The sequence below is a fragment of the Meles meles genome, chromosome 12 (genome assembly GCF_922984935.1).
Source record: "Meles meles chromosome 12, mMelMel3.1 paternal haplotype, whole genome shotgun sequence".
NCBI lineage: Eukaryota > Metazoa > Chordata > Mammalia > Carnivora > Mustelidae > Meles > Meles meles.
Window position 1 is genome coordinate 40,128,799 of NC_060077.1, and position 23,972 is coordinate 40,152,770.

Below are 23,972 nucleotides of genomic sequence, written 5' to 3' on the forward strand. Positions count from 1 at the left end.
GCGGCAGGGGAGTGGCGGGGGCGGGAAGCTTTGTTTTAAACTTAAAACTAAAAGCTGAAGGATTATTGGTGTAGGAAAAAGAATTGCATGTTTTCATTTGTTTCTTTCCAAATAAGTTTCACTCTTTTAGACAGAATTTCATCTATAATTTTGAGGTTATACTGTAGCAAGCTAGCTAAGGAATAAGTTTCCCCTTAGTTCTGTTCTTTTAGTGCAATAACTTTTATTCGATCAGATGAAAACATTGGTGACTGGTAATGAGTATCCTATGTCTTCAGCCATAGTAGTTCTGCATGTTTGTATCTCCCAGAACACAGCAGGAACCCTGTTTCTCCTACAAAGGAGAAGAAAATTAGTGAGTTTTTTGCTGACTTGGTCAAAAACACAGCAAATTAAAACAACTTGGTAGCACTGCATTCCTCTCCAATATGATTGCTTATTAGCCTTTTCTTAAGGAAGAAAGAGTGCTTGGCAGCCATTGTCCAAAAAGAGCTCTGACCTCTGAGCAGAGCTAACCCATTCACTCCAGGCAGGCACCAAGCTCAGCTTGCGGCTGAACGATTCCTGATTCCATCTCAGCCACAAAGGGAGGAGGAATCTTTTCCGAAGAAAATGGAAGGCGGTGAAGTTACTTTGGTTTCATTGTGCATCTACACTTTGCTCCCTAACCAGAAGCATTTCTGGGTAATATCATTAGATCTGAACGTTGCCTTAAATAAAATAAATGACTGATATTTTAGAAACTGCTCCATACAAATGTTCTAATCCATCTTACAGAGCCTCCGTTCTGTAAACAACATGTGTTTTGGAACCGTATAAGGAGCCCTTAAAAAGTGTCAGTGTTTTAATTCATATTTTGACACTTTTGAAAATATCTCCACAGAGTAATTATGTATATGTTCCTGTTAAAACAGATACACAGTCAATTTTATAATTCACATAGTAAAAGTAGTAATGAGGATCATCCTTATAAAAATAGAAAATATCACTAGCAAAATGCATTTGCATAATGTGAAAGATGAAATCTCTTCTAACTTGTTCACTGTGTACTTATTCTTTCCTGCATCACTTTTAAAAGGTTTATAATGCCGACCTTAAAAATAAAACAACCAGTTATTTTACCAGCAAAATGAGTTTACTTGGAAATAGCAAGGAATTGCAATTAGGGACAAGCCGTCTCTGGTCAAATCATGGGCAAATCCAGAGAACAAAAGAGAGGAACATTGCTTTATAGAGAAAAAAGAGGAAGTTGCTCTGAATGAAAGTTGTTGCAGAGAAGGGAGAGTCCAGGGTGTGATTGTGACATTAAACAATTAGTATTTTCCTTTTATTTTTTGCAAGCCTATAAATCTGAGCATAAATTCTAAGTTCTTACTCTTATTGTTGTCCTGGGTATAGATATGAATAAACACCCTCTTAATTCATCAGAGTACTTTTTTAAAAAGGAAAATGGGCTAAAATGTGTCCTCCATTTCTCCTATGAGGGGAAATGCTGTACTTTTGATATTTAAAGATTGTGCATACGTGTGTACACATGCATGTGCAGCTTGTGTTTTTCACATCTTGCGTGTGCTTTCAGTTTTTACTTGGAAACATCTTTGTTTCCTAAATCATCTTATTCACAATAGCTATTCCTGGCAGATATAAAATTTAAAAATCTACCCATAATTTTCAAGGATACTTCTTAGACATATGATTGTCTTTCTTTCACCATAATAATGATTAAAAGTCAGATTGGATGGTAGAAATTTTTAATTAGTCATATAAATTTATTGTCTTCCTAATCTACAGGTTTGCAGGTAAGCCTGTCGAATGTTATGCATGAGACATGGCAAATCGTAGTTCTCTTCACCATCTTTTGTTAAGTAAAATAATGCATGATGATACTGTTGCCGTATCTGCTGTGCCACATCCCTGCTTTGGACTTGAGTTGGGCATCTGCGTGGTGACCTTTCAGGGTTTTACCTTCTCTCCATGAATGTTCCACAGATAACTGCACAAAATCTGCTCCTTTGAGCACAAGTTGAGTGAAGCTAATGAAAGCTCATTTCCATCAAGTATAAAGGACCTGCTCGTCTTAGCGACCTGCCCTTTTGCTCACTTAGAAAGCCCAGAACCAGAGCAACTAAAACTTAGCTATTGGGTACCACAGATGCATGTCACTGGCTAGGCCACCGCAGTGCCCCAGGGGACATCTTTGGTATTGTAGAATGTTCAGCTAGAAAACCTGTATTTTAACTGTTTACTATCTTTTGTTCTCAAATGTGTAACTAAGGCTCACTTTTTTACAAATCCAAACATTTCATAAGGCAAAAAATAACACAATATAAGCATGAAAAAGGTAAACATTGTTAAGAAATCCCTCACAGATTTATTTTGGATCTGTAATTCACCTTTTTGTTTTGTTACTAGTGTAGAATCATGTTTGGTGAACTAGAGTTGACTTTTTTCCTCTAGCTGCATGATATACATGACTCTCATGCACACCTGTTACGTTCTTTTATTTTTTAAGTAATAATTTTAGACGAGTTCAGGAGATTATTCTCACTTAGTCGCCATTTGGGTCAAGAAATAGACTCTGAGCAGAAGCCTCCCTCGTGCGGTCCAGTTACCACCTCCAGTTAGGACATCACACTTCTGATTTCCGTCACTGTCCATGGCTTTGCCCTGTTTTGATCATTTTATCATTGCAATCACACAGTATGTATCCTTTCACGTCTGACTTTTTGCTAACATTATGTTTGTGAGATTCATTCGAATCATGGTTTGATTCTTTGCTTATTCTTAATACTGCATATTACTCAATTTTATGAGGATGCCACAGTTTATCTGTCCATTTTAATATTGGTTGCTTTCAGTTTTGCTCTCTCAGCAGTGGTGCTGCTAGAAAAGTTCTTTTATGTGATTTGGTGGATCTATGTGTGCATTTTTGTAGGGTACAGACTGAAGAGGGAAATTTCTGAGTAATTGAATGGGTTTGCATTTAGGAGCTGGTGTCAAGTATTTTTACAAAGTGGTTGCACCAACACATCCTTGCCAGCACGGTTTGGGACTTGCAGGCACTCCAAATCCTTGCCAGCAGTTAATACTCTCAGACTCTCGTCTTAGCCAGTTATTTGGGTTTGCAGTGCTAGTTAATCATGCTCTTAATTTTGCATTTCCATGAGGCCAAATAGGCTTGAACACATTTTCGTGTTTATTGGCTATTTGAACATCCTTTTTTTGTGAAATGTCTTTCCCATTTGTCTTTTAGATTTTCCTTTTCTTATTGATGTATAGGAATTCTTAATTTCTGTAAACAAGTCTATTTTTGGTTAGATATATTGCAAATACCTTCTCCAGTCTATGATTTTCCATCTCACTCTCTTAATGGGGCCTTGTGATCGATAGAAAGTCCGAAATTTAATAGGGTCCATTAATCCTTTCCATTTTGGTTAGCATTGCTAGTGTCCTGTTTAAAAAAATTTGCCTATTATATGTTCATGAAGATATTCTGCTGTTTTTTATTCTAGAATCTTTACTGTTTGATCTTTCAGATTAAAATTCACCTGGAACAGATTTTTTTATACATGACATAACAAAGGAGCCAAGAGTCACTTTTTATATGAATCTTCAGTTGACCCAGCTTCATTTAGTAAAAAAGACCTTTTCCCCATTGCTTATCATAAATCAAGTGACCGTGTATGTATGGGTCTGTTTCTGGATTGTGTTCTGTTCCTTTGGCTTGTCTGTTCTTGTGCCAATACCGTACTGGTTTAGTTATTATGACTTTTTAACTTTATATCATAAATCCTGATAGCCAAAAAGGCCACTCCTCCAATTTTGTTCTTTTTCTTTGGGATTGCTGGGCTATTCTTGTCCCTTTGCGTATCTAAAGAACTTGTCTATTTACATACATACACTGGAATTGACTGGAATTGCAGTGAATGTATAGATCAATTCCAGGTGAACTGGCATGCTCTCATTCATGAGCATGGTACATCCTTCCTTTTAATTAGGCATTCCTTAATAGTTCTCAATAATGTTAGGCAGTTTCTCTGAGCCAGGACCTCCTGTGTAATGTTGAATAGAAATGTGATAGCAGGGGCACCTGGGTGGCTCAGTGGGCTCAAGCCTCTGCCTTTGGCTCAGGTCATGATCCCAGGGTCCTGGGATCGAGCCCTGCATCAGGCTCTCTGCTCCGCAGGGAGCCTGCTTCCTCCTCTCTCTCTCTCTCTCTGCCTGCATCTCTGCCTACTTGTGATCTCTGTCTGTCAAATAAATAAATAAAATCTTTAAAAAAAAACCCAAAACAAACAAACAAACAAAAAAAGAAATGTGATAGCAAGGTATCTTTGGCTCATTCTCGTCTCAGGAAGAAAGTGTTCAGAAGTTTACTTTTAAATATGAGGTTTACTGTAGTGTTTGTAGTGCCCTTTAATAGGTTGAGAAAACTGCCTCCTCTTTTAGTTTGTCTTTTTATTTTTATGAATAGGGATTGAATTTTAGCAAATGCCTTTTTCTCCATCTATTTGGATGATCACATGGTTTTTCTCTTTATTTTGTTAATGTGGTGAGTTACAATGATTTTTTATTTAATTTCTTTTCAATGTAACAGAATTCATTGTTAATGCACCACACCCAGTGCTCCATGCAATACATGCCTTCCTCAATACCCACCACCAGGATCACCCAACCCCCCCAACCCTCAGTTTGTTTCTCAGAGTCCACAGTCTCTCATGGTTGGTTTCCCCCTCCAATTTCCCCCAACTCACTTCTCCTCTCCATCTCCCAATGTCTTCCGTGTTATTCCTTGTGCTCTACAAGTAAGTAAAACCATATGATAATTGACTCTCTCTGCTTGACTTATTTCACTGAGCAGAATCTTTTCCAGTCCCGTCCATGTTGCTACAAAAGTTGGGTATTCATCCTTTCTGATGGAGGCATAATACTCCATAGTGTATATGGACCACATCTTCTTAAGGAAATGTCTTGTTGAGGTTTACCATATTTTTTGGAAAAGTCTGGAAGTTTTATGTGTCTTACTTCAATGAATTTCAATAAATAAATATTCATGTACCAGCACCCCAGTCAGAACTTAGAACCAGTATTTCTTTACCAATACAGGTAGGCCTCACCTTGCTGAATATGCAGTGAAATAATTCCAGTCCCCTAACAACACAATTCAGCTTTCAGTTACCACAGTATGTTAACTATGGACCATTGCACAAAGTGCTAGCCCTTTAGTACACAAATCACCACATAACTCACAGATCTGCCTAATGATCAGTGACCAATAATATCTGTTCTTTCAAAGGCTGTCAGTGACTGGCCTGAGCACTTCTGTTATTCAGTTCACATACTGACAGCACAGCATGGATGGTATGGCCTTCTTGCTCCCAGAGACAAACACATGGGATGTTTTACAGAAGTGGATACTCCATTGGCTCTGACTTACGAAAGTACAGTAAAGAAACCAAGTGATAACATTGGAAGTGAAAGTCTAATCAAACGTTAACAGATTTGTAGAAAGAAGAGCCCACCCTGGAGATGCTGCCACTGCCCTCATTTGAGAGACACTAACTGTGCTGCCAGAGGGGCTCGGGGAGAACAGACTCTGGGACATTAATGAGAAGCTGCTGGGACAACCAGGTGAACATGTTCTGCAGGAAGAGCCCTTCACGTTAAAGGGACTTGCAGAGATATTCAGAGCATTGTACATGTGAAAGATACGATGGTAGAAACCAACCCAAACTCGGAAAGGAGTATGGCATTTACCAAAGCACAGAAACGATGCTTGCTCTGTATTGTACATATAGGACAAGAGGAAAACCAACACTGCTCGCCTCTGATATGTTTTTTAGAAAGAAATAGAACACTTTATCTCAATGTTTTTAATGTTTTAAATCACAGTGTACTAAAATTATTACCCCTTCTATTGTTTAAATCTTCCTGTACAACCATAATCAACAGTAAAATATTTTTAATATTTTGATCAAAATTTGCAAAGGTCATAGAGAAATCAGTTTTCCCCATTAATTATTAAGCTCACCTTGTATTTAGCTCATGCCGAGTGAGAACGTCTGTATTTTATAAAGGACATTTTCAAATATGCTCATAAGAGAAGTTGGTCTGTGAATTTTCTTTCTCATAAAGACCTCATTATGTTTTGGTATGAAGAGTCTGATGACCTCATAAACTGAATTGGGAGGGTGTACTCTTTTTCCATTTCCACAAAAAATTTATGGAAGAAAAGTGACATTTCTTTCTTAACTATTTAGATAAATTCACCAGAAAAGCTATCTGAGTCTGGACTTTTTTAATGGGAAAATTTTAATTATAGATTAAATTTCTTTAATAGATTAAATACTTTAGATTTTTAAAATTTCTTACTTTGGACTATGTTGATTTTTTCCTACTGTGCATTTGTTTTCTCTTTTATTAATTTCTGCTATTATAATTCAGTCTTCCTGATTCCCCTTTTTTTGTGGTTTATTATTATTGTTTCTTTAACTTCTTTAAATGATTGCCTGGATAATTAATTTTTAAGTATGCACTTAAAGCTATTAATATTAATCTAAGATCACTTTCCTACATTAAACTATTTTTGATTTATCAAATTTCATAACCATTTAATTCAAATTTTTTCACATTTACATTCACATAAAAATGGATCATTTTATCTATGGGTTGATTATTAATCCCTCACTTCCAGATACTTGTGGGCTTTATTATCTTATCTTTATTGGTTTCTAGCTTTATTCTACAGTGGTCAGAGAACATATTCTGAACAATGATTTTGTTTATCATGTTATTAGATCTTTATTTTTACTGATAGTACTTTTACTTTTCTTTTCTTTATTTTTTTTGTCTGCTTGTTTTTCTGCTTTTTTTTTTTCTTCTATTGGTTCCTGAGAGAACTGTGTTAAATCTCTCTTCTATGATTGTAGGATTAATGATGATTTCTCCTTTTTCTATACATATTTTTTCAGGCTATGTTATTAGGTTAATGTAACTTTAGAATTACTTTATATTCCTAATCAATTTCTCCTCCTATCATTTTGAAATGTATCTATATTTATCCTAGTATGTCTTTCCCTACAGTCTGCTCTATCTGGTATTAATGTTAGCACATTGGTTTTCTTTGGTTAACATTTGGATGGTTAGTGTTAGTCTTTCCATGCTTCTATGTTCTCATCTCTGTGTTTATATTTCAGTATGTCTCTTGGAAGTGTCATGTGATACTTACTTTGATATTCATCTGAATATAGTAGTCCTTTAATTAGAGTATTTAATATATTTATTTGCAATGTTATCACCATAATATAATTCATACATTATTTATTTATCATTTTAATAATTGTTCTCTATTTTTCTTAATAGTGTCATATTTATTTTTATATTTCTTGCTTTATTTTTTATTCACCAAGAATTTATTTTATTATACTATTTTCCCTCTATTACCTTGTTGGATATACATTTTTATTGTTCTTTTAGTAGATATCGTAGCTAGTATAATATCCATCATTGTATAGGATATTTTTCCTCTGTGAAAGTTCCTTTTTGTATTTCTTTTAGAGTGTCTCCTAGCTATGTTTTTTTTCTTTTCCATAAGTGTCTTTCTTTTGCCCTAACTTTTGAAGAATATTTTTGCTGGTTATAGAATTCTCAATTGCCAGTTGATTTTTTTTTTCAGGTTTTAAAAAGATGATATATTATTGTCTTCTGACCTCCATAGTTTTCCTCAAGAAGTCATTTGAGGTTTTATTATGTCTCCTTTGAAGAGAATGTGTGTTGGAGTGTATCTTGTTGTCTCCAGTTGCTTAGAATATTCTGTTGTCTTTGATTTTCAGAAGTTTTATTATGAAGTGCCCAGATGTAGTTCCCTCTGTCTTTGGGGGGTTCATAGTGCTTCTTAAGTCTGTAGGTATGTTTCATTATTTTGGAATTTTTTTGACTTTTATCTCTTCAAATATTGCTTATGCTCCATTTTTCTCCTCCTCTTGAGATTTGATCTACAAATATATTACACTGTTTCTTGTTTGTATGTCTTATATGCTATTTTCTGTGTTTTCCTTTCTTTTTGAACTACATGCTTCAGTTTGACTTTCTTTTTCCACTAATCTTTCTTCAGGATCACTAATGTTCTCTTCAATAGTCTCCAGACTGCTCTCCCCAATGAATTTTTAGTTAATTCTTTGCATATTTCTGTTCTAGAATTTTCACATTATGATTATTTATTTGAAAGAGAGTGAAAGAAGAGGGGGGAGGGGAAGAGGGAGAGAGAGAATTTCAAGCAGATTCCTTGCTGAGCACAAAGCCTGACATGGAGCTTAATCTCACGACCTTGAGATCATGACCTGAGCCAAAACAAAGAGGTGAACACTTAACTGAGCCACCCAGGTGCCACAACACATTATGATTTTTTAAATGGGTTATAATTCTCGAGTAAAATTCTCTATTTTGTCATCTGATTTCTTAAACACATTAGTCACAGTTATTTATTCTGTGCCTTATAATACTAATCTGAATCATCTGTGGGCCTGCTTTTCTTGTCATACTTTGTAGGAGGGTTGGTCTACTGAAGCTACTCCATCATACTGAGGGTGGAATTCCTGCCATATTCTTGCTTAACAGCCACAAAATTTCACTGGGTGATTCTACCAAAATTTATTTAATGAAATGCTCATTCATGAATATATTTATTTATTTATTGGCCTTTACATTTCAAACAAAGTCACAGTCAATACTCATACAATTATATGAGGACATTTGTGGGAATAACCACCACTGAAGGAATAAGTTGTTGCTCCTTACCCTGCATGCTACAATACAGTGTCTGAGAGAAGGAGCTTAATGGCAAATTGATATTTATATCAACTGTGGGGTCTTGGTTTTGGGGGGTGGTTTTTTGAGGTTCATCTTTGAAATTCGTGTTCTCTCTGTCCAACCATCTGTCTCACTCTGTGTGGCATGACCCTTCAGACCAGCAACGACCCTAGCTACCGCTCCACAGCCACTGATGGCTCAGTTTGGAAATGCCCTGTGATCCCTAACAGTGAATTCCATGCTTACTACATAATATTTTCGTTAGATTAGAGACTACCACATGTCCTTTAAATTTGGTGAAAATACATTCTGCCATTTTTAGTTTAGGTGAAGGATAGATAGAAACAAGTTATCAGTGTATAATACACTTTGTGTATTATATTATTTAGAAAACCAACTTATGCTATGAGCTTGGGCTTCATGCCCTGTGGGTTTTCTCTCACAGGGAACTGAGGGGAGAAGTGACTCTGCCACAGCATTCTTACTGACATTGTTGGCCTATGGAATCATCACAGGTAAAAGAAATTATTGGTTTCAGTTTTGATGTTCAAGTCATCACTCTCATCCTCACAAAAAAGAAGCTGAACAAACTGAAAATCAGCAACACTTTCAGGGCTATCAGAGAGTAGAGGTCCTGCCCTTAAGGGAAACTATTTTGCCAATGGTTAATATGTCCTGGGGGAAAGGCAGTTAAACAACTCCAATCCCCTCTAGCTGTGTGTCTCACATAAGGGAAGGGAAAAGAGAAAGTCTAATAAACTCTTCTAAGGCCACAGGCATTCATACCCATAAACAAAACAAAATAAAAAACAAAAAACTGGCTTTAATCATAGGACTCTAGACATCTTCCCCAACCAGTACGTTGACCACCACATCAATAGGATGCAGTAAAATAATAGTAGATTTATAACAGAGAATTCTGAGACACAGACTCTGTTTAAGGAGTTTCTAGAGAAACCCAAAGAAAATAGAGAGAGAAACAGGATTCTAGAGGAACCTCTGACATCCAACACATACAGATGAACCAAACATTGAACAGCCTAACTACTAGTTGTTTTAACATATAATCTCACACCAAAGACATTTTACCTAAGTTCTTATTACCTGATACATCATGTCTGGCTTTCAACAAAAATGACAAGGCATGCTAAGAGACAAAACAAACCCACAACAGACTAAAGAGATAAAGCAAGCATCTGAAACAGGCTCAGATGTGGCAGACATTTTGGAATGATCAGACTGGGGATTTAACCATGATATAGCTTTGCAATTATGTAACTATGATAAGAACGCTAATGGAAAAAAGAGAATATGCAAGAATAGAGAGGTAATATAGGCGAAGAGATGGAAACTCTAAAAAGGAATCAACAGGAAAAGCTAGAAATCAAAAACACTGGGAGAGAAATGCAGCATGCTTTGGGTAGTCCCATCAATAGACCAGATAGGGCCAAGCAAAGGATCGGTGAGCTTGAAGTGATGTCAGTAGAATTTCCCAAACTGAAAAGCAAAGAGGAAAATGAAAAGGTGCTACAGAATACCCAAACTGATGAAACATTAGAACGAGTGTAAAATATGTGTAATGGGAAGATCTGAAGAAAGATAAACAAGGGCAGAAGAAATATTTGAAATAATAATGGCTGAGAATTTTCCAAAACCAACAAGACACCAAACCCCAGATCCAGGAAACACAAAAACACTAAGGAGGATGAATATGAACAATTCTACACCTAGGTATGCCATATTCAAACCAAAAAATTTGAAGACAGAAAATCTTGAAAGAAGTCAGGAAAAAAAAACATCCTTACCTATAGGGAAGCAAGAAGAATTACACTCGACTTTCTTCAGAAGCCATCTAAGCAAAAGGAGAGTAGGGTGAAATATGTAAAGTGTTAAAAGAAAAAAAAAAACCCACAACCAACAATTCTGAACACAGGAAATTATCCTTCAAAAGTGAAGGAGGAATAAAGACTTTCTCAGACAAAGAAAAACAAAGGAAAAAGGAGATTTATCACCAGTAGACCTGTCTTGAAAGAAATGTTAAAAGAAGTACTTCAAAGAAAAAGAAAATGATATGGATCAGAAAGGCAGACCTATATAAAGAAAGGGCATTAAAGAAGGAGTAAATGGAAGTAACTTAAAATCTCCTGGTTTTCATATTTTTAACTGGTCTAATAAATCACAGTTCAAATGCTTTTTAAAATCATCATAACAACAATGTATGCTAGTTTATGGATAAGTGAAATGAACGAAATCTTAAAGAAAGTATAATTAATATGCCAAGAAAGAGAAAATCAAATTACACAAATTTTCCATTAAAATGAGAGAAGGGAGAGAGAGAGAAAAGACAAAAAAAGGAAAGACATCACAAGTGCAACAAATCCAAAATGGATCACAGACCTCAGTGTAAGACACAGCTATGAAACTTCTAGAGCGCTACGCAGGAGAAAATCTCTATGACTTTGTGTTTGGCTATGAGTTCTTAAATACAACACCAAAGGCACAATCCATGAAAGAGAAACATGAGAAGTTGGATTCCATTAAAACTTAAAACTTCTGTTCTGTGAAAGACACTGTCAAGCAAATGAAAAGACAAGCCACAGACTGGGAGAAAATATTTGGAAAACATATATCTGATAAAAGACTTGTGTCCAAAATATACAAAGAAGTGTTAAGAATTAACCATAAGAAGACAGCCCACTTTTTAAGAGGGCAAAGATAGGAACAGAAGTGTCAGCAGACACAGACCTAAATGAGCACACAAAATGACGCTCAGCGTCCTATGTCATCAGGCAACGGCAAATTACAAGGTGCCTACACACCTGTTGGGATGGCCCCAATTCCCCAATTCCCAGTGAGCAACAGGCTGTCACTCCGCGTGGCTGAGAACACGAAATAGCATGGCCACTCTGGAAAAGTCGGGCGGTTTATTTCTACAACTAAACACAGAACTATCATAGGATCCAGCATTCCTGCTCCTAGGCCTTTACCCTAATGAGCTTTAAACTCATGTTCACACAGAAACTTACACACAAATGCTTATAGAAGCTTTGTTCCTAATCACTAAAAGCTGGAAGCCACCAAGATGTCCTCCAGTAAGTAAACTGTGGTACATCCATACAGTGCAATATTATTAACATTCAAAAGAAATGAGTTAAGGGGCACCTGGGTGGCTCAGTGGGTTAAAGCCTCTGCCTTCGGCTCAGGTCATGATCCCAGGGTCCTAGGATCAAGCCCCGCATCGGGCTCTCTGCTCAGCAGAGAGCCTGCTCCCCTTCCTCTCCCTCTGCCTGTCTCTCTGCCTACTTGTGATCTCTGTCTGTCAAATAAATTTAAAAAAAAAAAAGAAAGAAATGAGTTAAAACTGGCATATTGCTAAGTGAAAAGAAGCCAATCTGAGAAGACTGTATACTCTATGATTTCAGCTATATAATATTCTATAAGAGGCAGAACTGTAGAAACAGCAAAAAAATCAGTGGTTTTTAAGAGAGGGGAACCGTAGGGAACTTCTGTACTATCAGGTCAACTTTCTATAAACTCAAAACTGCTCTCAAAAATAAAACATTTTTTTAAAAATGTGATTGTAGTACTTAGGAGCTCTGTGATGACTCAGCAGTCCTTGGTGTGATGCGGACCAGAAAGAGGGATGAATCAAATTGGAGTCCGTGGGGCAAGTTAGGGAACTATTTGCAAGGGGCTGAAAGGTGATTCTAAGGACAGGACCTTGGTACCCACAATTAAATCAAGACAGACATTCTGACAAGTGAAAAGAAACTTATGGCGTAATAGGCATAAGTAATGAATCTTCTCAGTTCTGTCTGGAAAGATGTTAACAGCCTTCACAGACATCTGTAGCCCAGTAAGACCACATACATGATACACTGGTTCTTCTGGGGCATTGATACTGTCTTTCTTCTTGCTAATGTTCTCCTGCAAGCAGTCTGCTGCTTCCTGCAGATGTCAGTTAAAATATTCATAATAAGAGCTTTCAAGGGAGAATTGAACATAATAAAAGTTTCTCATTAAAAAGGAGAGCTTTGCTTTAAAAAATAAATAGCAGAGCCCTTAGTCCCAATTCAGAGACCAGCTGAGATTAGAGGCGTTGAGATAGAGATTTTGGAGGTGCCGAGATTTGAATGATGAGTTTGTTTCTCTGCCAGATGCTCTGAAACTCCTACACTCTTGGGCTTGCTAGAGCTTCAGCATGGCCGCCAGTGAGTCTCGAAGCAGGAAGAAAATTCTTGGAAGTAGGTGGAGAGGTCTGGATGCCTCTTAGCCTTCTTTCTAGGATATCTTGAGCTTTTTTTTTTTTTTTTTTTGCTTATTTTTTTAATATGTTCTATATTATCTTTCCAAACATTCCCTTCATCCTGCTTTTCGAGAAAACTTTTCCTGTCAAGTTCTAGAAGCACATGAAAATGAGAAAGCCAGTTTTTATTTTTTTGATGGAATCTAGACATAGTTTATAGCTTATGGATTTTGAACACATAAGCATTATTGACAAAATATTTTGAAAAGTTATAGTATAAGAATAAAAGTCGGAGTAAAAATAAATCTGCCTTAATAAGTAGATATTTATTTTTAGTTATAAGGCTTGAAGGACTGACAACTCTGAAAACTCAACTCCACAGCACCAAGTCTGGTGCAGTGTGGGCAGCCATGCCATACGCTTCCTTGGAGTATTCCAAAAATAACCCTCTCAAACTGGAATCTGCCTCTGACACATCCTCTTCCCCACACTGACACCGTCCCTGGTTATGGGAGAATACAGCTCTCCCTATCCCAGTCTCTAAGCTGGCATGCTTAGCTGGTCCCATGAACATTGTCAGGGGATGGGGTGCAGACACCAGTTGTCAGCTGATGAGCCTCTACTTGTTTCTGTTGAGAGCTGTGAAGAGTGGACAACCCAGAGACAACCAGAGAAACAGAACTTTTTTTTTTTTCTAGAGTACAGTCACAGCTTGTATTCCAACACTGCACCGTAGTCTTTCTCCAGGCTCAAAATGGGATTCTTATGTTTTTAGATTCAAGTGCATCATCCCAGGCAAGGTGACGGGGGAATTCTAATAAGTTTGCCTTGTTCCCAGGTTTGGGGGATGTGAATATTCCCTTCCCAGACTCTCTGAACGTGGAAGATCCCCATGACTGTGGGTAGAGTGGATGTTCCTCACAGCAGAGCATTTATCTCTTTTGTTTGCGAGTTCTCCCTGGGCATTTACAGGCTCGTCTCCCCCATCTCTAATTTTAGTGCCAAAGGGAAATATTCCCAGGCTACAGCAAAGAAGCTTTACCTTTCCAATATATCAGGGATCAAAGAAAGAAAGCACCAGAATCCCTCCAACAGGCTGATGTTGGTTGACACTTTTTTTGCTTTGATGACAGGTGCTGAAGCTTTGAAGCAAAGCAAAAAAAAAAAAAAAAAAAACTGCCCAGATGCACTGTCTCCTTGAAGAGAACATGCCTGCTTTATAGGGAAAAGTTTTCTAAACTTGGGATTTATACCGCATAAGGATATAGTTAATAAGAGTTCGGGGCTCATTCTAAAGGATACAGCAGAAGGGTTAGAGAGGAGAGAATGTTCGAGATGCTGGAGCAGCTAAGAGAATGAGATGGTAGAATTCCTTTTCTTAAAAGCCTTTCCAAACATTGTCCTGGGTCCCTTTATGTAGACAGCACTGCTATTCTGACATTTTGTGACTGTGGAAAACATGTAAGCGGTGATGCCAAGCACCTTGTGTCTAAATAGAGAATCAGGATTCAGTATCTTGAATATATATAAATTATTCTTAACTATATCATCAGACAGTCATCACTGTAGATTTCTAAACTAAAATTCTTTGGACCTAAAAATCATTACTGAGGGGTGCCTGGGTGGCTCAGTGGGTTAAGCCTCTGCCTTCAGCTCAGGTCATGATCTCAGGGTCCTGGGATCAAGTCCCGCATCAGGCTCTCTGCTCAGCAGGGAGCCTGCTTCCCTCTCTCTGCCTGCCTCTCTGCCTACTTGTGATCTCTGTCTGTCAGATAAATTAAAAAAAAAATCTTTAAAAAAAAATCACTACTGAGAAGTACAAAATGAGAGTGTTGTTGCCGACCCCAGTACACTTAGGTTGTTTTCTCAAAAGTCGTGCTGATATTATATAAGTTGAAAGGAGAAATTTTTCTCTCTGTATAAATTGAAGGAATAGCTATTAAAATGAGTAATTTTACCTAAATAAGGGGTGTATATTACTTCAGTACCATATGAAAATATACGTGAATATGCTTAGTATGTCAATTAGGTGTTTGGTTGAGTCACTCAGAGTACATTGCATCTCTTCTTGTTGCCATAGTTACTGTTGCCTTGTGGGGGTACATCCTGTATCATTTATGTCGTAGACTTTATTTATTAGCAAAGACAACAGTTTGTTCTGTTATTTACATGATTCTCCCCCATTCACTGTTTTCTTACTCTTTTCTTTAATGATTTGTTTTCTTTTCCTTGAGTAATTTTACATGATGCCATTTTCCTTCAGATTCAGATTTTGACTGCTAAGACTTCAGTGGTTTTGATTTGCAGATTATCAGATTATAAAATAATCATAAAGTAAATAATAAAATAACAAATACTTCAGGAAACTGGACACCAAACTAAAAAAACAGAAGACAAGATGCCTGAACTATTGTAGATGATAACTCTCCTGGTGACCTTTTTATTTTCTTTTGTTTTGCCTTTAGAAAGATGAGGCTTTAAAATTTTTTCCCCCGGTGAACATAAAATTTCATTCATATACTTTACCTACTTTTTATTCTATAACTTTGAAAAACACATTCTTTTAAAAAAATTTCTTAGCAGTGGCATCAAATAATAGTTGTTTCCTTAATATGTCACTGTGATGGTGGTTGTAAGGATTGTAACAGATTCATCTGGCACTCACTTCCCATATCACAGCACATTCGTGTTTTTTGTCCCTTTTTTCCATCTAAAGGTTGTGGTTACCATTTTACTTACTGTTCAGATAACAGAGGCAGAGGACAGGTGACTTGTCCAAAGTCAGACTTACAGCTTGGATTTTCCTTGTGAGTCCACACCGCCCTTAGCGCTGACTGGCTGCCTGGCCCTGTGGGAGGTCCAATTAGGAGGAAAGCTAGGAGCACTGACTTCAAGCCCAGCCACACACTTGCTGCCTGATGCAGCTAAACCATTCAGACTGTGAGCCTTGGTTTCCTCACCTGTCAAATGGAAGGCTTTTCTCTGCCTCACAAAGTAGTAGCTGACCAGATCGAAGGAGAGTTAATATGGAAGGGCATTAAAACAAGCACTGTGTATATGAGGGTATGACCAATACTTAGACATTTCTCTGTATGCTCATCAGAGGTGAATTAATAACACTTTTGGCTGAACCCCCTACAGGGAACCTCGTGCCCAGCTGGGCTCACAGGGATGAGTGTGTTCTAGACGCCTTGTGATTTCACTTCCTCTCTGACCCTTGCTAAGTCCTCACTTAAACATAAAAGCAAACTTCTTCTGCAGAAACATGGAGGATTTTGCTTTGTGTTGAATAGATTGGCACTGAAGTCTGTGTCAAAAGCCATTTCAGTGTCTCTGACATTTTTACTCTATTTGTTGACAGGCCTTTTCTTGAGAAGAATGCTTTTCTGCTTGGTCAGAAATTTCTCCTCAGAGATGTCAGAACTGCTGTCTTACCTCTAATGCATTTTGTAGCCCAAGTCCTTTTTATTTCAAAGAAATATAGACATATCTACCCAAAGCCATGCTTTAACACAAAATAGAAGGAAAAACCCAGGTGTTGTCAGCCTTGCTGGTAAACACACCTTTAGATAATCACCTCCTGGCCATTTGCAGAAGCAATTGCTTTCACAGTTCATATTGGTCTAATTAAAAAAGAAATGCTCTATTTTCAACTTTTTGAGGAATCTCCATACTGTTTTCCAGTACGGTTGGTGGGTGCACTGTTGGTGGGAATGCAAGCTTGTAGAGCCACTCTGGAAAACTGCATGGAGGTTCCTCAAAGAGTTGAAAATAAAGCTACTTTATGACCTAGCAATTGCACTACTGGGTATTTACTCTACAGGTACAAATGTAGTGATCTGAAGGGCCACATGCACCCCAATGTTTATAGGTTTAGCCAAACTATGGAAAGAGCCTAGCTGTCCATTAACAGATGAATGGATAAAGAAGATGTGGCATCTATCTGTCTATCTATCTAACTATCTAACTATCTATCTAGATAATGGAATACTATGCAGCCATCAACCCCCCCCCCCCCCGAAATCTTGCCATTTGCAATGATGTGGATGGAACTAGAGGGTATTATGATGAGTGAAATAAATCAATCAGAGAAAGACAATTATCATATGATCTCACTGGTATGTGGAATTTGAGAAAAGAGACAGTGGATCATAAGGGAAGGGAGGGAAAAATGCAACAAGATGAAACCAGAGAAGGAGACAAACCATAAGAGACTCTTAATCTCAGGAAACAAACTGAGGGTTGCTGGAGGGGAAGGGGGTATGAGGAATGGGGTGTCTGTGTGTTGGACATTGGGGAGGGTGTGTGTTGTGGTGAGTGCTGGGAAATGTCTAAGACTGATGAATCACAGACCTGTACCCCTGAAACAAATAATACATTATATGTTAATAAAAAAAGAAAGAAATGTAAATTTGTGTATACAGGAAAGAGACTGAGAATAAAAGTTTAGTCATCTGTGTTTCACACATGTATCCTGAAGTATAGTGGAGAGATTCTTCCCTGAGATCCTGAGACTCTAGGTTCAGTCACTAACTTTTTCCTGTGGCATTGGACAAACCTCAGGGCACGTCTGTCAGAAGAGGGTTGCATTTGGCTAAATTGCAGGGGGTGGGGTTGTTTGTTTCTTCATTATGCTTATGTCAAAAGATTAATTTTTTTCACTTTTTTGAACTTAGGGGTTGGAGGATAAGTTGTTCAAATAATCTTTGTTTGACTTGTTTTACTGTTTAACCTTAAAATTAAGACTGTTCCCTGAAAAGATCTTTCTAAATCACTGCCCTAGAAGAAATTCTACATCTTGATCATGCTATCAGAGAAAGCTTTCTTTCAAATATACCTGCTCAAGCAATGGTCTTGGTGGTCATGGCAGTCTGGATTGAGCTGCTTAGAAGCCTACACCTCTATCTAGTGCATAATCACTTTTAAGCCCTGTGATTTGAGAGCTACTTGGCTATGAGTGAATTGACCATGCTAATCCCAGACATCATCTATCAGTACAAGTTAATCTTGGAAGAAATGCCAAAATATTAGAAATTTTCCTTGAGTCTCCATTCTACCTAAGGTTAAAACTCCTTTAAGTACTTCTAGAGATTTCCTTAGAGAAGTTATAGTAGCTAAAATACTTTCTCTTTTCTGTATGTTTTGGGGTGATATAACTCTTCACCAAAAATAAGTGTGTAATTTGAGTTGCTTCTTCAACAAAAGACAGCATGGAAGTACCTAGTCATAGCATAGATTCCTGCAATAAAAGCTATTAAGTTCCTGTAAAGAGTTATGAAAGCAAGGAGTTTTCAAACTATACTTTGTGTCTTCCAGTGAATTCGTTATCCAGTGGATAATCTAGAAGTGAAAAGATAAAAGCTGAGTGTCCAGGAGGGGAAAGAGGCCGGAGCCCACTCACTTTGTGCTGTCCCCTCACCAAGTAAGGGCCTTTAGGCATTTCCACAGAACTGTTTTTGTGGTGCCAGAATCCCTCATCCATCTTGTGGCCATTCAGCACATACTTTCTACACACCCAGCACAATTCTAGGCATGGAGGAGACCACAGTGAAAGAGAGCAGAGCTGGTCCCAGCTGTCACAGAGCACACAGTGTTGTGAGGGTGACTAACACAAAGCCGTGGGAGGTTATGCCAGGTAAGTGCCAGGAAAGAGCAGCACAGGCTCCAGAGGGCCAGTGAGGCTTCTCTGAGGAAGTGACTTCACATCCACTTTTGAAGGGTGAGGAGACATAAAAACTGGACATTAGAGGAGGAGCAGAGGCAGACGTCAAGGAGAGAAAAGGATGTTCACCAAGTGTTTCCCTGAACTGACAATATGAGTACCATGTGTGTTGTTTACTGGATGCTCTGAGCTGATAGTCTCAATGCTATGTAAAAGACCCTATTTCTCACCCTGTTTTACTGAGAGGAAACCAAGGTATAGGAATAACATTGTGTACCTTGGGTCCCGCTGCCAAAGATGACAGATCCAGGATTTGAACCCAGGTCTTACTGCGGAGCCTACACCCCGGGCCACCACTCTGTCCCCTCTAACGTGAGCAGACATTTCCAGGGACTAGAGTGATGGCTACGTGTGCCAACAGTCTGTTTGCCAAAATGATGGGTCAGGTGTCTCAGCCCATTACTTCTCCCACTGAGACGTGTGATGCCATAAAGATGGGGCGGTGAGAGGCTTCAGTGGGAGAGTTGTGGTCACTAAACAGGCAAGCTCACGGGAGCACCGACAGCCTGTCTGCAAGGCTAAAGTGGAGCAGGGAGCTTGAAGCATTCTCAGAAGAGAGGCAGTGTTTGCCAGCACGCTGGTCACACAGGCAGGACGCGTGAGAAGGACCGAGCTTCACGGGGCCCAGTGAGTCGGACTCTGCAATAGCATTTGCGTGCCGTGATTCGTCCTCAGTCACCTTGCAGATAACAGTGAGTTCCTCTGCCCTTGTCATACACAGTGTGTAGATGTCTCTTAGATATGTCCACTGGACTGTGACCTTGTCGTCGGCCAGGAATCTTTGCTTATTGCTGTATCTCTGGGCCTGGCCTCGTGCCAGTCCTGCAGTGGACACTCAGGGCTGAATGAATTTTGTAGCATTTCTGGAATGGAGTCTCTTTTGCCCCTTTCTTTGTAGGTATTCATTGCTTTATCAAATTTATATTTCAGCTGTGCGAGCACTTGGCTTACTAATAAACATAAACAGATTACAAATGTCTTAACTCCGTCAGCACACTGTTTTACAGAGCCAACACAGGCTGGGAATATGTAAGACACCTCCTTATCCCTTTTAAAAACAGGAAGGCATAAGAGACCAGGGCAGGCTGATCACATGTTCCAAGACTGGACTTGCTCCTCTGATATTAAATTTGTGGTTGAGAGTGTAAGTTGACAGAACATTCTATTGGAAGTCTGTGAGTTGTAAATGGTTTCTGCCTGGCCATCCACTGGGCACCATAGTTAGAGATCTGTGGCATTCAATTTGCATAGCCCACTTCCGGGCTACTGCGGCACATTTTCCAGTTTGTTGATTTGTTCTTTCTTTAAAAACTAACAATGTCAGAATTCTTTATGCACATTAGCCTACTTATTCACTGAATCTTGAAACAGAAGATTCTTCACTATTGGCAAAGTAAGAGCCCACTATTTGCAAAACTTAAATTGAGATTCTCTCTTTTACCTCAGAAGGTTGGATGGGAAAAAATACATATGAATTTTCTAACTCTCTGACCTTTCAGCTGCAAAGGTCAAGCAAGGATAGTTGAACTTTTTTTCCATTTGCTTAAATGTCTGGAAACTGGTGTTTATCATTCCACAAGAGACATATAAGGTACAGTAAGCCCTGTTGTTCACGGTATCTGGCAGGGAGAAGGCACTGATCCGTATTTATTATAATCCAGCATATTGATTAATCCAAGGTATTGATCTAAAATATGTTAACTGCCATATTCTGAAAATTGCAATTAATTTGATATTGAAAATACACTGAGCATAATTTTATTGTTTTATGATTTAAAAAATTCCACAGACTTCCTACACTTCTAAGTCATTGTTTTTTTGCTTTGTTTTTTTTTTTAACTATTAACATATAATGTATTATTTGCCCCAAGGGTACAGGTCTGTGAATCATCAAGCTTATTTCACAGCACTCATCATAGCACATACCCTCCCCAGTGTTCATAACCCAGCCACCCTATCCCTACCCTCCCCAGCAACCCTCAGTTTGTTTTGTGAGATTAAGAGCCTCTTGTGGTTTGTTTCCCTCCTGATCCTATCTTGTTTCATTTTTTCCTTCCCTACCCCTCACAACCCTCCGCCGTGTCTCTCAAATTCCTCATAACAGAGATCGCATGATAATCGTCCTTCTCTGATTGACTTATTTCACTCAGCATAATACCCTCTAGTTCCATCCACTAGTCATTGCAAATGGCAAGATTTCATTTCTTTTGATGGCTGCATATTATTCCATTGTACATATATACCACATCTTCTTTATCCATTCATCTGTTAATGGACATCTGGGTTCTTTCCATAGTTTGGCTATTGTGGACATTACTGCTATAAATATTGGGGTGCATGTGGCCCTTCGGATCACTACATTTGTATCTTTAGGGTAAATACCCAGTAGTGCGATTCCTGGGTCTTAGGGTAACTCTGTTTTCAACTCTTTGAGGAACCTCCATACTGTTTTTCAAAGTGCTGAGCCATTGTTTTAACATCACTTTAAATTACATTGATTGATGCAACAATGCCAGTTAATAGAAATTTCCAATCGATAACATTCTTTCAGTATCTGTCTACATTCATATTTTTTTAACCAAATCATTAAAGAAAAAAAAATGCTTATGAAATTGAGTTAAAGGCAGTATTTTAGTCATTACTAAGAGTTTCTCTAAGTTCTTCACAAGTCTTTCGAACAACCTCCAATTGCTTTGCAAAGAGCTCCAAAAGGGACATTTTATAATTGAACGGTGAAATATTAGAGAAGCCACAAGGGAAGCCCATCAGTAATCAAGCACTGAGCTCAGTGGCCAAATATGCACCAACAGTGTTTAATGAGACAGAATAGCTAACTGATAGAAATATTGCAAGTCCCCACTGGTTCCTGGGATGTCTGCTCCCACAGCTACAACTGCACTTTCAATTGTCCCTTCTATTAACGCTCATCCTGAAAAGCCAGGAATTTGTAATGCAACAAACTGAAAGTCATTGCTAGTGAGTAGGGTACTTATAATGCCTGGGTCCATTAATACAGTGCGGCACCCTTCCAGACCCTTTTCATCAGCACTGGTACTATGTCCTTCAGACACCCACCAAATGCAGGAGAGTGGGTGGCGTCCCAGGGCAAAGGCCAGGATCTCCATCAAAGTTACAGAATAAATTCCATCCACTGCTGAAATTTTCAAGAAACGGCTGAATTCACCCACTGAAGGAAATGCAGCAGGATGTCTACCCAATTCCTGAATGAATGAGAACACAGATGCAGGCAGCAATGTCCGCGGTGCCATCTCCTGGCTCCAGGGCCCGAAGGGTTTAATCAGAATATTTCTGATTAAGATTAAGAGGGCAGCCAAATTAGATTGGCGCTGCATGTTCTTGACTGCTGTGGGCTGAGGGCACAGAGGACCCCTCTGCTGTGTGGGAGGCCTGGAAAGAGTCGTCAGATTGACTGGAGCGTTCTCACAGCCAACTGTGACCCTCGAAGTGACTGCCACCATCACCTTCCACGTGCACTTCCCCCAGAGACCTGGAGCAGGAGGAAAACCAATCTCACAGAACAGAAGGAACCTCAATAGGTTTCCAACTTGTTCACATCACTTGCCCAGGATTATTTAATATGTACCATATTGAGAAAACATTTAAGAGCAAATCAATACATGTTCTGCAACAATATTTGCTTAACAATTTTTTCCCATTATGAGCAGATCACCTACTAGGAAAAAAAAATATTTCCTTTATTTTCCCTCCTTCTCTCCAGAACACATGACAGACCCATGTCATTGCCCTAAGAGGAAAAAAAAAATCTCCATTAAAAAACAGATGTTGTACACATCACAGCAGCAGCCCGTGGAGCTACTGGGGGACAAAGAAGATCTTCAAATAGCAAATCAGAGAGCTGCTCTGCCCACTGGACTCAGACTACATTTGCATTTTGGAAAATATTAGGCATTGATTTTGTTGAATTGCTTAAAATTAAATACTTTAGAAATTAATGTGCACAGGGATTAATAATAGAGAGCATTACCATTTATAAAGACTAAGAAACCTTGCTCTTAAATTAGAAAAACTGTGCAAGGACATTATTAATATTTTTATCATTTTGAAGACTACAAGGTTAATTGCTTTTCACAGTGGTGAGACTAACTAGTCTTACAGAGTTTCTACCTAAAGGAAAAGGCTAAGACTAGATTAGCCAGGATTTTATATGGTCGTGAAGAGTGTCTTTGACACACTATGGGGAAGTACAGACAAAAGAGGATTCGGTGAGAAGTTAGACTATACAGAGTTCTTTATCTAGAGGAAAAAAATGTACAGAGAATTAACATTGAACCCTTCCTTTGACCTCCAAAATTGCATCACTTTTTATAACATTTATTGAATAAATCCTGGCAAAACACTTTGTAATGATTTTTTTAAGTTTGGTCTCTTGACAAATGCTATACCAAATTGAGTAGCATGAGTGCTGTGGTCAGTTGCTTTTAGTACTCAAAATACTGTATTTATTGCCTTACTGAACTCACATCTATGTTTTGTGGCATTTTGGTAGCTTGTATCTTGACTGGTTAACAATTTTTATTAGCAAATGCAGAATGTAGTAGAATTGCATAGCTGTTCTGTGCAATTATAAATTGGGCTTATTGTGCAAAATTACTTTCCTGAAACCATTTTTATAGCACAAATTGAAAAGTTCCTATTTTTGTTTTTGCTCCCTCTTTTCCCAAGAAATAATCAGAACCGTGGAGGAAGGAAGGATGCAGATATTCCTGAGCTGCAATTGCGGCTGCCATCCAGCTCTCTTATGGGCCAGCGGGTGCTGTGGGGGCTTCTCAAGACCCTCATTAAGTCTCCTGGGGAGGTGTAAGTTTAACTTACAGGCAGATCTATTGTCAAGACTTAGAAAATATTAGGTAATGAGAAGCAAAGCCTTTTTGGTTATCTCTAGGACCAAAATTATTCTTCTGATGAGCCACTCAAGGACTGGAAGGAGACCGGATGAAGGTGAAGGGTGCTCACTCTGTAGCAGGCACCAGCAGGTGCTTCTCTCTTGTGTTATCTTCTTTTCTTTACTATGGAGAAACAACAGGACATAACCTTTCCAGAGATACATAATCAATAAATGGCTGACTGGCACCAGCACCCAATTTTTGGTCCTTCACCATGAAGGTAGCATGGTGGCCATGGTAGCATATGGCAACAGAGGCTGGGGTCTCCAAC

General features: G+C 38.5%; 1 protein-coding gene across 1 annotated transcript in view; it reads left to right on the forward strand.

Moving 5' to 3' along the window:
* Positions 1 to 23,972, forward strand: part of L3MBTL4 (L3MBTL histone methyl-lysine binding protein 4) — a 500,325-nt gene that overhangs the window by 395,499 nt on the left and 80,854 nt on the right. The gene's annotated exons all lie outside the window — the stretch shown is intronic.